General features: G+C 42.1%; 1 protein-coding gene and 1 long non-coding RNA gene across 5 annotated transcripts in view; one reads left to right on the top strand and one right to left on the bottom strand.

The window, feature by feature from the left end:
- Nucleotides 1-14199, bottom strand: part of LOC117157346 (sodium-coupled monocarboxylate transporter 1) — a 158066-nt gene that overhangs the window by 37102 nt on the left and 106765 nt on the right. The window lies entirely within an intron of this gene.
- On the top strand, nt 730-11605 carry LOC143303693 (uncharacterized). The gene is made up of 3 exons (XR_013060212.1): nt 730-837; nt 10260-10664; nt 10732-11605. It is a non-coding gene; the product is annotated as an uncharacterized LOC143303693 (long non-coding RNA).

Below are 14199 nucleotides of genomic sequence, written 5' to 3' on the forward strand. Positions count from 1 at the left end.
GATAAACGTTGCGGCAGATCGTCTCCCCGGGTGTCGAGACGATGATTCGAACTGATAGTTGCAAAGACGTGCGCCGTGGTCAGTCGTCGACGTAATACTGGGAAGCCGAGAGAGTTCGGTTGGTATATTTAAAAAGCAGAAACGTAGAGTGGCGTTCGCGGCCGAACGACTGACAAGCTGGCATACGGCGCCATACTGTTGGCAACAGCCGCTTTAAGCACATGCTCCTGGTCTGAGTATTGTTTCTTTCACCAGGAGAAGTTAAAAATAAAGAAGACGCTCTCTCGCGTTAGCCACTTTGTGTATTTTCTTTTGTTTGCTCTATCCGTGGGTCGGCTTTTTCATTCTTTGGTGAACGCTGTTGTGGAAACTACGACAACCTTCGTACGCTACTAATTAATATCTTTGTTTGATAATTATCAGATAATTTCTGAAAATATATTTGAGATGCATAGATACGATTAATTACGATCGTCGTTGGAATTGCGGAAAGCAAAGAGTGATCGGAGATTGGGAACTAAGATGCCAAGAGGAATATGGAACCAGATTTGCGCCAGGCTCGATCAATAATAACGCTAAATTACGTAACAATAGATTACATATAGGCGTATACAAAACGAGACAAGCGAGATCGTGTGTCTAACGCCGGACATACGAGTATGTAACTCTCGTGACACGCGGATGACCACATTGACTAAAGTTAGAAGCGCGAAGTTAAAAGGAGAAACCAGAAGAACACGAGATGCGAGTGATATCACGATTCCTCTTCCTTCTCTCGTCGATCAGCCGCTCGTTCCTCGCTCTCCCGCGTGGAAATCGAGAACGAAAACGATAATGGTAAGAACATAATGCGCGACAATGGAGTGGATACACTTGAGCAAGGCAAAACCAATAATATCACGTGTCTGCTACTATATAATGTCGCTTCGTGCTCGTGATACACGACCCATGATATATATTTGAATTAATAAATATACAAAGTACGAGAAATACGGATGTTTCCGCGAATTTTAAGAGAACTTCCAACACTGTGAGAAAGTTTCGACGAATCGCACAACGACAAAGTTTCCGAGGGCAAACTGCAAAGTAGCACGATCCGTCCTGCATCCACGATCCGTGTGTACGCATTGTTAACACAGATTTCATCTCCGGTACAGCCAACAATATACACGGCGAATAGCAACAATTTAACACGGAACAACTAACGGACAAAACATGTTACGAATTACAACTATAATATATGTACATAAACCCTGGAAACCGTTACAGACCCACGTGTACGAATCGAGGAATATAAATCGAAGCTCAAAGGATTAATCGGTATTGTTCTTGGCTCTGCCGTGATATTTCTGGAGAGAGAGAGAGAAAGAGAGAGAGAGAGAGAGAGGGAAGGAATAATAGCATGATCAAGAACCAAAGTAGATGATGCTCGTAATGAATTGCGGCTATGGTTAAAACCGAATGCTAATTATCCGGTAGCCGTAGTGTTTGCGGCTACGATAATAACGATTTTGTTGTATTATTTTTATATTCATTTATTTGTTTCATGTGGCTAATTTTGAAATATAATGACGTGGGAGGACCGATTCTAAGAGTCTGAGAGGTCTCGCGAATGCATAAAAGTTAATCAATTCAAGGACTTGTGGACAACAAATAGTTCCATTAATCAACCAAAATAGGAAAAGTAGGTCGCCAACGATTCTCCGAAATTGAAGAGATTTCAAGCAAAGTTCGTTTATGAGTGAACTATAGTCGCGATCTCTAATGGCTGTTCTTTTTTTGTTCGTTGTAAACAAACCCGAGAATGCAATGGTATATATTTTCTATCAACTTTAACGTCGTAAAATTATATTTTGTTCTGTAAAATTTTGCATTAGGACAAGAGAACGATGCTCACGTGTTTTCAACGAAAGAACGAAAAATCGGTGAAAGAACATTGGGAAAAAGAAGGATCTCTCTCGGAACTCTCGAACGAACGAGCCTGCCACCCATTATCGTTACACGACTAATTAGCTCGAATACGCGACGCGATTCCGGACAACGATTTTATTCGCGACGCTTCGCATTACCGCGTTCACGGCCGCTAATTTCAGTCTGTCGTAGAAAATTCAGAATTTCGAGGCGAAAGGAACGCTCAGTCGAACGAAATTAACGAATTGAATTCGTTATATTTTCAATGTTCTTCTTGACTCTCTGCAACGCCGTGACTGCCGCATTACGGTTTACAGATTCAATTAAAATCGAGCAAACACCGTATTTCCTATTCTACGTGATTTTAAAGAGACCTTAATCAAGGAAATCAAGGCGTGAGCAAATTGCGTTTAAAAATTCGGATTTTAATAGTTCGTGATTCGCTTGAAAGATAAATCTAAATCTCTAAAGAAACTGTTGTTTCGCTATTTATCATTGAAAGCACGAATCTCTGATGCAAAAAGATAATCTCGAGTAAGAAGCAAACGTCAGAAGCCGATGCTTTTTCTGCAACAAGCAGTCAGATACACGAAGGTTCGACTCAATTAATAGATTAATAGAGGACGTCGTTAGCCCGATTCCAGGATCGTTCACCGTACCAATCCTTGCATCGATTTCTCAGCTGGATGTTAGAGAGATCGAGAAAGCCAGTCGAAGGCGGTTGATCTTTCGATGGTCGCTGGTTGCTTGCGGCCTCTAAAGGGATTACGTTTCCTCTCGGGGACAATTCGTCAAGATCACGTCTTGGATCAGGCCACAGAATCGTGTTGTTTGTTGCTCTCCGATAATAGATGCAGCATAATCGCTGCGGTCGCCCTGGCACACGTGCTATCGATTCTTCAAACCTGGTTTCCGGATCCTCTATGGCAGCTTAACGATCGCTCCACTCGATTGGCTAATAACTTTGAGATCAAAGCGCTGAGAACGTGGCAAGAAAATGAAGGTCCTCCGATAGAGTAAGCGTTTTAGGGTAAATTATTCGAACGAAGTTTAGACCAAAGAATTCTATAAGGGCCTACTTATTAAATTGCAAATTCATAAAATTCATGCAAATAATTTTTACAACTTTTTGGCACACATGTATACAGTTTGAATTATTATTTCATTCTGATTAATTAGTATCACGTTCTGTACGAAACGAACGGGTGTGCTAATAGTAGAGTATAGTTATAGGGATTAACATCTTAAAGCATCGAACTAAGCAGAATGCTCGTGTATTCTAAATTTACCAAGAAGATGCTAAGAATTCAAAGAACGCGTCAAAAATGTTATATTACAGCTTGATAAAAAGCAATTGTGACTTAGTTAATCGTTGTTTGTCGGTTTTCTAGCGTGAAGACGCCCGTAACGTCACGTACGCGTTGCCCGATTCCGCATTTACGTAATCGCGTGAGCTCCTTGTTCAAGCTTGACGATACGACACACAAGTTGAGATAGAAGTGTACACGAAGTGAATCACCTCGAACAGTGATAACGGGCTCCTCGTAAACAAATGGTGTAATCTTTGCACGATTTTTCTCATGACCGGATGTAACACAGTACCACGATTGTAGTTGTAGTAAAGTGTAATAACAGCATATGTAGCGAAAGATTATAGAAAACAAAAAGCCAGTGCCAGCTATCGCTAAAGTTGACAAACTTTTCTCTTCTACGATTCTACGCAAATATTGATGTGATACAAACACGGAAAGCTCGGTAATACGTTTCATCTCCGGTATTTGGTAACTTTTTGCAGACTTTGACGAAATGCATAAAGCGATTAATTTTCACATGGGATATAACGATTTATCGTTGAAACTCGCACGATTGATATAAAGTGGCGATCCAGTCGACGACCGATCGCGGTCGGTTATTCACTCCGCTGAAACGTGACTGGAACGTGGATAGAGTGGAACGCTAAATAATATTTGATCAGACCGCGAACGCAGCCATTAACCGGCAATCTCACCGTATAAATCAACCAGGCTGAACTCTCGGTTTGCATTTGCCGTGATTTCTGCTTTTTCAAACGATTTCCGGAATTTCGTGCGCGACAAACAGAAGGTTGATCGCGGTAAGACGGTTGACGTCAATCTATCACGCGGACGCGTGCTCGTATTACGATGAATTACGTTCATCGGAAACACCGGCGCTCTCTCACATCATCGAACAAGCCTGAACGCTCGCGCACACGCTATCGTCATCCGCAGGTGCGCTGGCTTGCAGAACGATGAATTATGCGCACGTACACGGTGGTGTTTCGTAATTCGGCGAGATGCGCCGGATAATCGGTCTGCCCTCTTCCGAGCCTCGTCGTTTCCTGTTCCAGGAAACCAGCAGGAGGTCTCTGGAATTATATCTGGCACAGGTATTACATTTAGAAGCGGATAGAATATTTATTAGAAGCAATTTCGATACCGATCAACTTCATGAGCTGCCTTAATCTTGGTGAATTTTCTAAGGATACGTGAAGCTTTGAATATTCCGAATGGTCATCAGGTTTCTAACATGAATCTGAAAGAAGAGAAAGCGCAAATATTGCCGTAAAAGGGACAACTGTTGTATCAAAGACAATTATTCGTATCATTATTTGTAAAGTCGTCAAAAGAGTGTAAACACGCATATGTACATCAGCGATGTTTATTTCCAAAAAATTGTTCTTAATTCTTCTTACTCTTATCTCTATATCATATTTGCCAACAGATCAATCTCCGGGAAGAATAATAACTTTGAGGAATATCCTCGGTCAATTTTATCAGTAGATGGATCTCCAAAAGGAACAATAGTCTAGAAGAATGGCTTTGGTTAATTTTGTCGATAAATTGGTATCCAAAAAGAAGAAACCGGAATAACAATAAATTGGTTCTTTTGACACTTGCGGGGATGTCTCGTAAAATATTATTCTCCGTGACAATAGCTGACTCTGTATCTAATTTTCTTGCTTCGCGCGCGTATATATCTCTGAACATTGTAGCTTCCGTAGAATTTTATACGTTGGCGAGCAAAGTCCGGCGAGTCCTCGAAACAAGTAACTTTCAAGAAACAATAAACGGTAAACGCGGTTAAAACAAGAAGAGGAGAGACAGACAAGCAGTTGTACAAAGAGCGTGCGCGCTCAGAAAAGAGCCACGGAATAGAGTGGTCGTCGAGGGAACACAAACGGAACGGAACACTCGGAACGAACAAGCGCGGCAGCCCAAGCGCCAGACACTTTCGTCGGCGAATCCACGACGAGGCTGGTGTACACCAACTTACGCCGCGTTTACATTTGCATTTAATTCAAACATACGCGCTCGTGCATGCCGCTGAATTCCAATGTTTCTCTCGGCCGGCAGCCGCGTGTCGGGACTCCCGCTTTACTCTGCAATTGTCACCGTTTTCGAATCAGCCCCATTCCTCCCCCATTCCAAAATCCACATCCGCCCTTTCTCCACCTATTTCCTGCCCAAAGCAAAGATTAGTTCCTGCCACACATACCGTGTGCATATCAGGCCCAGCTTTAAAGCGGAATTGTATCCAGCCTCAACGAATCTCGGCACGTGTTACACTCCCGCGTGCCAGGCGACAGCTAACCGCGCCGGAATTGTGGTGTCCGCGTTCTTCCCTATTGCGCAGTGTGTCTTAGGGTATGACCGACTCTTTGAGAATCTTCGGAGCGAGAGGCAGAAGATGAAAATTCGTGCCAGATGGAATTCTGCTTCCATATCTTTTTATGAGGTATGGCATTGGATTCAGCCTTGGATTATTTTGCATTTGAGTCATCTATTGATGTGCGAAAGAGAGAGAGAGAGAGATAGACAGACAAACAGAGGGAGAGAGAGAGAGAGAGACAGACAGACAAACAGACAGACAGAGGGAGAGAGAGAGAGAGAGACAGAGTAATATTTATCCAAATAAAACCATATACGTTAGATTTTTATTCTAAATACCTGAGAAGTATCTCGATATTTTTTCATTTTGAAATCGTTTAAGCAGAGAATTTTTGCGAAAAGGACGTATTAGACACAAATTTAGTATATCATAATTGATAGCGCGTAGACTTACGGAGCCACCCTGTAGCGTACTAGTAAATGTATCGAGTGGTTTCTGTTACCGACATAATTTACAACCCTACGAATCCCTCTTAACACGTGCTACACCAGAATATTCCTTCTCACTGATTCTGTCTCTCTCTATCGTGGTCCTCGGCTTAATTTTAATACTCCGTATTATTTCGGTTCTTGAACACATGCAGTCACACTTTTAATTTCTCGCTGTTATTCAGGTAGCCTTATCATCTCGTTTTTATTCATTGCCAACTAGGTACCGGTTTCCTATTTCGTTACTGTATACTTACTTTGCTTTCACCTTTGTTTTATTATTTCCATTCTTTTATTTCTAATTCCTTTTATTTGTTCTGCTAGGCAAGGTTTCTCGGTTTCATTCTCCTTTACTCATTTATTCTCATTCCCTAGCACTTTACAATCTGTTTTCCTTTGCCTTTTGTTACCCACCTCTTGCTGTATTTTCCTGTTACCTCATTTAAATTTCTCCTATTTTTGTTTTCCGCAATATTCTTTCTTTCGATGATACCATAATTTTTTACCTTCAAGTACCAATAGCGAATCTATTAACTAGTTTCTAATCGAAAGATCGGAAATTTGCGTTACGAATCGATTCCTTAACAGACATCGATGTAGAAAGTTTCTAATCCTGAGAACTCGAATATTTTGTTAAAGTAGCTTCGCCGTTGTCGAACGAACGTCGTCTAATAATCACTTGGAGATCTAACTCGCGAATCGATACAGAGTTTCGAACATACTCAAACGCCGTAAATGATCTTATCAACGAGGAAACTCTCGATCATCGACAAAAAGGCTATTATGCAAACTAACTGCTGGCTATCCTGCTCGTATCTATTAGAAACTTGTCGAAAAGAACATTATACTACTTTGCCAAGTTTACCCAATTCATTCTGATTCTTAACAGCGATATCCACCCTCGATCTCGACTACAAATCCTGAAAATCCAACGTGGCTAATGTTCGTCAGCGATGGTATAGTAAAGTATCCCGCGGATAGTGTCCCACGAGAGAATTCGTGGATGAATAACCAAAACTGTACTGTCACGATAGGCTCCTCGGATCGATTGGAATCCGAAGGTCAATCTTGGTCAGTGACCAACTCTCGATCATCCCTGGTGAACAAACGCAGAGAGGTGGAGAGAAAATAATTGGATAGAAAGGCAAGCACACGCGTGCATCAACGCAGAATAGGGGAAACTACGAAACAAGGTACAACTTTTTCAAAGCAAACGACGAATGGCCGTGGCGCGAGGGGCGAGCGAGCGATGCAGAGTGTCCGCGGGGCTGATTTACGATACGCGCGGAATACGACCGAGAATTCCAATAGGAACGGGGATACTTTATTGCAACGGCTCCCCTGTGCCTGGTAAAGATTAACACGTAACGCGTGCAAAAATAGGATTACACCGTAATTTCCGGGCCGTCTCTATGCACACTATTGCACACGCGAAACGGGGATTACGCCCGGGGCCACCGCGTGTTCGAGGGAACGTTTGTATCACCGCACGCGGAAAACACTCCGTTATTGGCCGTTGCGGCTCGAAAACGCTTGCCGCCAGCGTGATTTTGCTTTGTGCGTGGAAATTCTCCTGACTGCGATGTATGTTTTTTTGCGAGGGAGACAATGATCAGCGTTGGTCGTATATGCACAGGCTTGTGAAAGTATTTATCACCTTTCATAAATGTATTACGCGCGTTACACGAAATATTTTAAAATTTCATTAGCATTGTTACGGTGATTATATTGTTAAAGTTTGAAACGAATTTGAAAATGTATATATATATACATGTATGTGAATTATCTTTAGCACCATATTGCGTTTGATGACATATGAAAATTACACTTGCTAGAGGTGTATTCAACACTTTTTATGTATCCATTTTTTATAGGTTCATTTTTATGGTTCATATACCTTTGCGAGTCAGTGTACAATACGATATGAACTTTACTATTGGAAAAGTGCGTTTATACGTCTTTTAGTAGAGAAAGGGTGATTTAGTGACCGCTATGACGGTTTCTATCTACGTCAAGATCTAGAGTCCTTTGTTAAATAAATGGAAAAGCTGTCAGTCTTGAATCCATCGTATATTTATGCCCGCCTTTGGGAATTCGATACTTTTGAAATAAAATACTGTGGTTGATGTTCGGGATATACAGGAACTGGAGACTATAGTTAGAACGAATCAGTTCGATGATACAAAGGACCAAGTTTTTCCTTCGAAGGCTTCGTTTTGAAGGCTCACCGACACGAATGGTGAATATTTATGCGCCAGCTGGATACCGTTGGAGGAAACGCAAAGCGCAAAACCAGGGATTCATTGTTCCCGATACAGCTGAGTCTCTCCGATTCACCGATAAACGCTAAAAGCGGCCACGACGTCGGGACGAGAACGACACCGTTAACGATGACGAAACGCAAGTCGACCCAGTTCCACCCTCTTGCGCGTGCACACACAGACGAAAAGCTGATTTATCGCGGACGCTTCCCTCGCACCGTCCGGCGATGGTACATTAAACTCTCCGCGAATTTATGGCGCATTATTTCGAACAAATATATCTTCTTCGTTGGTAACTCGCATCAACTTCCAGCCATACCCCATTTGCGTGAGACTCGAAGGAAAGATGAACAAGTCGGCTAGAAATAGAGCAGGGAGTGAAAGGGAAACAGGAAAATTCGCGATGAGATAAACTGACCGAGAAACACAGAGATAGAAGGGGAAGAAAAAAATTCCCTTGTCTGATTTATGGATAGCAATCTCTTGGAGGTGCTCGAAATATCACGCGCAGAGGCGGACGTCCTTCCTCTCGGCAGACGATGCGCCAAACAAGGTCCTCCGATTCGCATCCGTACAGAAAATTGGCACCCATTCGGTCCAGTCGCTCGCCCGTATAATAAATGCCTGTGCCGGACATCGTGATGCTCCCCGGAAACCAACGGACGTTGTCGTGCGTTCCACGATCAAAAGACATCCATGTGAAAGGGTAAAAAAACCTCGAGGACCCGGACGAATTTCGTAGTAGCCTTCTGGTTTGAATTATGGAATAATAATTTGAGAAAAATATTCGAGATGAATTATGCACTTGTGTAAGAGAGAACGTGGTATTTTTGCTGGAAAGCAAATTGACAAATGATAACACAGTTCGTTTGAAGTCTAAAAATCAAAAATTTTCTCGAATCAAAGATTATTTCCTTCTGTTATATTACTATCGTAAATTTTTAAAAAGACCAGCTATTCGCAATACTTGTTTGAGTTATCAGTTGCTTTACACTGCGTCAAATCAATAATTGCAATCATATCTTGTTCGCAGAGATTCCGCGAAGATTATATTAATCTAATCATCTATCTCGATCATTACTATAATCTGGTCATTCAACGTAACGATAGCAATTCGGCACAGCAGGTGACAATACGGGCGAATTACTTTGATTATAGTCATTATTCCTCCTCCTTTGCGATAATAGTTATTTCAGTCACATATGCTACCACCTGCATACACATTCTCCTGTTGCATATATGCGCTACATCAGAATTTATGATGCACGTGTGAGATTAGATCTCGGACATCTCTATTGATATGCATCATTGCACACTCGTAAACTTGTGAAGTGTAGGAATAGATAGTAAAAGATACGGGTTGTATTATCTCTCTCCTCCTATAAGCAGTGTCTCCTTCTTCTACTCGTCATTTCATATAGAACAAGTATTATCAATTATTGACATTATTCGTCAGCAAACTAAATGGACGCCTAAGCACATGGATATTTACTACCTTTTACACACTATTTATACTACTCTTCCTCCTCTCTTCTGCGATGAATATTTCTTAAAATTTAACTTTCAAAGTAGAAAATCTATTAGAAGACCGTAGAGATGAATGAATTCATGGTGTACTTAATTTTTGAGAAATGAAAAATCAGATGAAATAAAACCGAACAACCATCGGGGATCGAACTCGAACCTAACACACAGTAGACAAGAACCGTACCTACTCAGCCATCGAGCTCGTGTTCTTGACCTTCGATTCCCAACTTGTAGTAGTAGTCGGAGATCGATCTTATAGGAAAAATGGTTCATATTACAAGTTTTATATATAATGTCAACGTTGTTTTACATACACGCGATACTAGTCTTCGTTATTTTATAAAAATACTTTCGAAAATGTTACTTATTTTACCGTTGTTCTTTTAGCTGCTTCTCGTCTTTTCATTCATAGAATTTGAATAATATTTATCTTCTTCTCTAGAGAAGTTTACTTCGCTCTTCTGTCAAGACACCAGCATCAGCTAAGATCCAAGGTGAATTCTTATGCACAGTGTCAAAGGACAATTCTCAGAAGTCCAGAAATTTTCACTCGAGGGAGGGGAAGATCGTTTCTGTTCAGTTTTAATTTTCCATGTCTTTGTGGAAGTTTCTTCGTCTGGAAGAGGTATTCGAAGGAAAGGAAAGTTTTTCCTCGAAAACGGAATTCGACAGCTGCTCCCGCACCCTTTTTGAACGTGTCGACTCTTCGAAAGAAGGGACAACGAAGAAGAACAGATTCGAGTGAGTGAGTTCCGTAACGTGGCGCGTACTTCGAGGTATTCGACAGGGAATTTTTTCTAAATTTGGAAAGCAGGACGGGAGTCGCCTCGGGTGCTGCTTATGACAGGTGAGCAGGCATGATCGATGGATAAACTTTACGGATAATTAGGTAACGGCGTTCTCTCTATTTACAGGCTCGCGCGTTCCATCGTTGAATGCCACGCGAGAAGCAGAAGCGTCAATTTCGCAAGGAACGCGTCGAAGGAAGCTGGAAATTGCCGCTCATGAAACGCTCCTTTCGTTTTCCTCGAACGGTTTTTCATTTCGCTGTCTGCTGGTTCTACTTGTCGCACGAAACGCAGTCGCGTAAAAATCTCGTAAAACGCGCAACGATGTCAAAATTTCCGGATCATTTAAGGCTATACGACGTAATAAACTTTTTATGGAAGTTCGTCGGAGAATTTGTTTCGCAGCCGTTTGTTTGTATTTTATTTTCTCCTATTTTCCCTCGAATGCGCCGGCTACGGTTTACGCCATAGCCGAAGACGAGACCAATTCGTTTCATGGCCGATCGACGGCTACGTGTGAACGGTTTCAATTTTACATGACCAACAACCGAAGAGAATAATTGATCGAATTAGCAATTCAATTCCTTCGACGGCGATCGATCCGCGTGGCCGATTCGTTTTATCCGCGAATATTTTACAGCAACGATCTACACACAAAAGAGACCAACGTTAGGAGGTTGCAGCACTTTTGTCACGTCCTTGAAGAACATGTGTTTCGACGATTTGCTAGCACTGTAGTTAGCTTCATCAGAGATTGACTGATATACTAATGTCAATCAACTCCTGATAAAGCCAGCTGCCATGCTGGCACAATGTCGAAACACAGTTTCCTCAAAGACGCGACTCATACACGGGGGAGCCTTCATTCCAAAAATTCTACAATGCCAGGCTATAGAACTGTCAGAATTGGAATTTTTCTTTCCCTAGCACTTTATCCTGCGTTGACTCTGCAGAGCACAAGATATCTATACTAATAACTATAAGTGTTGCGATAGCTACTGATCTTCTAAGAATTAAATACTTTTCTGTTGTCTAGTTGTTTCACTGTAAATATATTATATTTTCATCCAGCTCTTATAAATTTATTACTTGTACATTATATTCGCCGTATGCAAAATATTAAATAAAATAAAATTTGTTAGAGTTTTCCAATAAATATAACGACAGGGTGCCCTAATACTTATGACCGGCATGTCCTTCAACACCCTTCTTCGACGATGTATCAGCATATTTTAACGCCAACACGCCCCAAAATGTCTTGTCTCGTCACTCGGCCCGGCAGACAACTTCTTTATATCGGATGTGCGCCGTAATCTCGCCAGCGGTCGATCGATTCGGGCGCTGACAGGGCTTGTCAAACGGAGAACAATCTCTAACAATTCCGCGTCGATTCTTTACCGAGCTCCTGGGACACTCGACGTTGCTGCTCATGAATATCCGCGAAAGCTACAGGCCAGAAAAGAGGCCGCAAAACGTCCCGCGGAGACGGCGTCAGTCACCAGACATCACGTCGACTTAAGAGTATTGGCAAGTCTCTTACTAGTGGCGTAACACGATTTTCATTTCCAAAAAGGATAATTTTCCCTCTTTGGTGCAACTGCCACCAAATTTCCAACCGCAGCGACGAGTAGTGTCTATTGGCCGTGTTTTTACTGAATGTCAGTCACAGAGGAAATCTCGATCGTAGAGAAAACGAGTCACGAACAGACACTTCTCGCGCGGAAAGAAGGTAATCGAGAAACGTTTCCCTAGACTCGACACACACGTTAGAAGACTTTTGTGCGTCACTACCGAGAATCGATCTCGACGAAGGAGAAGTATAATCGAAAAAAAATTTTTTGTTTGGGTAGGTTTCTCGTTCTTCTGCGGAATCCTGTTGCATTCTCCTTTAAATTTATATTTCCTAAACACTTTGTCATATCTCTGTTTCTTCTCAATGTTCTGCGAACACCTGTTTTATTTTGCAATCATTTTTGCGCGGCTTGTACACTATTATAATTACTGCCAGTCAAGGTCCCTCACACGTGTTGCCCGTCGTAAAAGTGTTAAGGAAAATTCAACGAACTCGATCGTGTTCCTGTTGATGAAACATCTTCTGAATCATCAAATTGCTACCATTCGGTCAAACCATCGCCGCAACAGAAGCATTGATCGAGTCTACTTGCATACTAGCGTGGAATGTTTGTCCTGCGGCAGATGGACTGCGAGTGGTCATCTAATTATAGCCAATTCGCGGATGCAGCTTTCAGCTAGTTCAACAATGAGCTTCCCATTAGCCACTGCGTTATTCTTTCGACCAGTTTGATTCGAGCAGGCGCGCACTCGATGTCTCGCGTAATTCCCAGAGCTGAGTGCAAAGGAACCGAAATGCATTTGCACGGAGGGAAATGCAGAATACATTTCCGGAAGCGTTTCAGTATTACTGTACTAGCGGTGAGAGAAGTTTCCTTCCAGGAAAGAATTGAATTAGCAGCCGCGACGCGATGCCTGCTGGTGCTGATTAAGGGAGCTGCCAGTCATCAATGCGACTTCTGCAGCTCGAAAATAATACGCTTCTAATAAACGGGTTACAACGTTCCTGGCCAATTAAACGGGAAATGACAATTACAAACGACTATGTAGTTCTTTCCGCGCGAGTTAACTCTGTGGAACGATGAAATCGACCGGTTCCTTAATCTGAAAGGGTGGCTTTCTTTTATCCGTGTCTTTATTACCAAACCATCACCCAGACAGTCTCTTCAAAAAACAAAAATCTTAAATCATTGTCAAAGATCGTTCGTCACGGATCTTGTTGCTAAGTGGTTCTTGCTTGCTCGAATTAATATTGTTAGTGAAATTTTACAATTTACACGTTACAGCTATACTAATAAATTCACTCGTAAATACCTGCACAATAGTATTAACGAAACAAATAAAATTGCATAAGTAGATTGCACAAGATACGCGTCAGTCGCTTGTTATACTTTGTGTCTTTAGATTGCATACAACAGTGTAGCGGAACGAAGTAATATTAGCGACGTAATCTGTAATTTATAAAATTGCAAAAGCTGCTTATGCAACGGAATTTCACAACCTGTAACGTGTGAATTCACTAATACTAAGCGTTAGGCCTAGGTCGACGCGTCTTGAGTTTTCGACTGTTTCAATGACCTGATCGTTTGAGTGACCATCGTAAACCTAAACTCAGATAGTCCTCATGCATTCGCATACAAACACACGTACAGATCTATGTTTCACAAATCATAGTTCTCGTTGACGTCTCGACGTCATCGGTCAATGACGTTAGCCTTGTGCTTGGATGTCCAGAAAATGTGTCGGCACCAACTAGCAGGCCGGTGAGTTTCAATAATCAAACAGCAATCAAGAGTTCTCCGATTCACGAGCGTTGCACGGTAAGGAAAGAGAGAGAGAGAGAGAGAGAGAGAGAGAAAGAGCGCGATCGTAAATCGATTGGACGGATCGAGAATCGCGTCAGCAGATGCTCGAGATACAAGTCCCACCGACGTGGCCGGAACGCGTGTGTATGCGTCGGCCTACTCTGCAAACTTCGCTCCTCGCCCCTCGCGTCCTTTTCTCTCTTTCTTTCGCATATTC

Source organism: Bombus vancouverensis, chromosome 15 (genome assembly GCF_051014615.1).
Source record: "Bombus vancouverensis nearcticus chromosome 15, iyBomVanc1_principal, whole genome shotgun sequence".
NCBI lineage: Eukaryota > Metazoa > Arthropoda > Insecta > Hymenoptera > Apidae > Bombus > Bombus vancouverensis.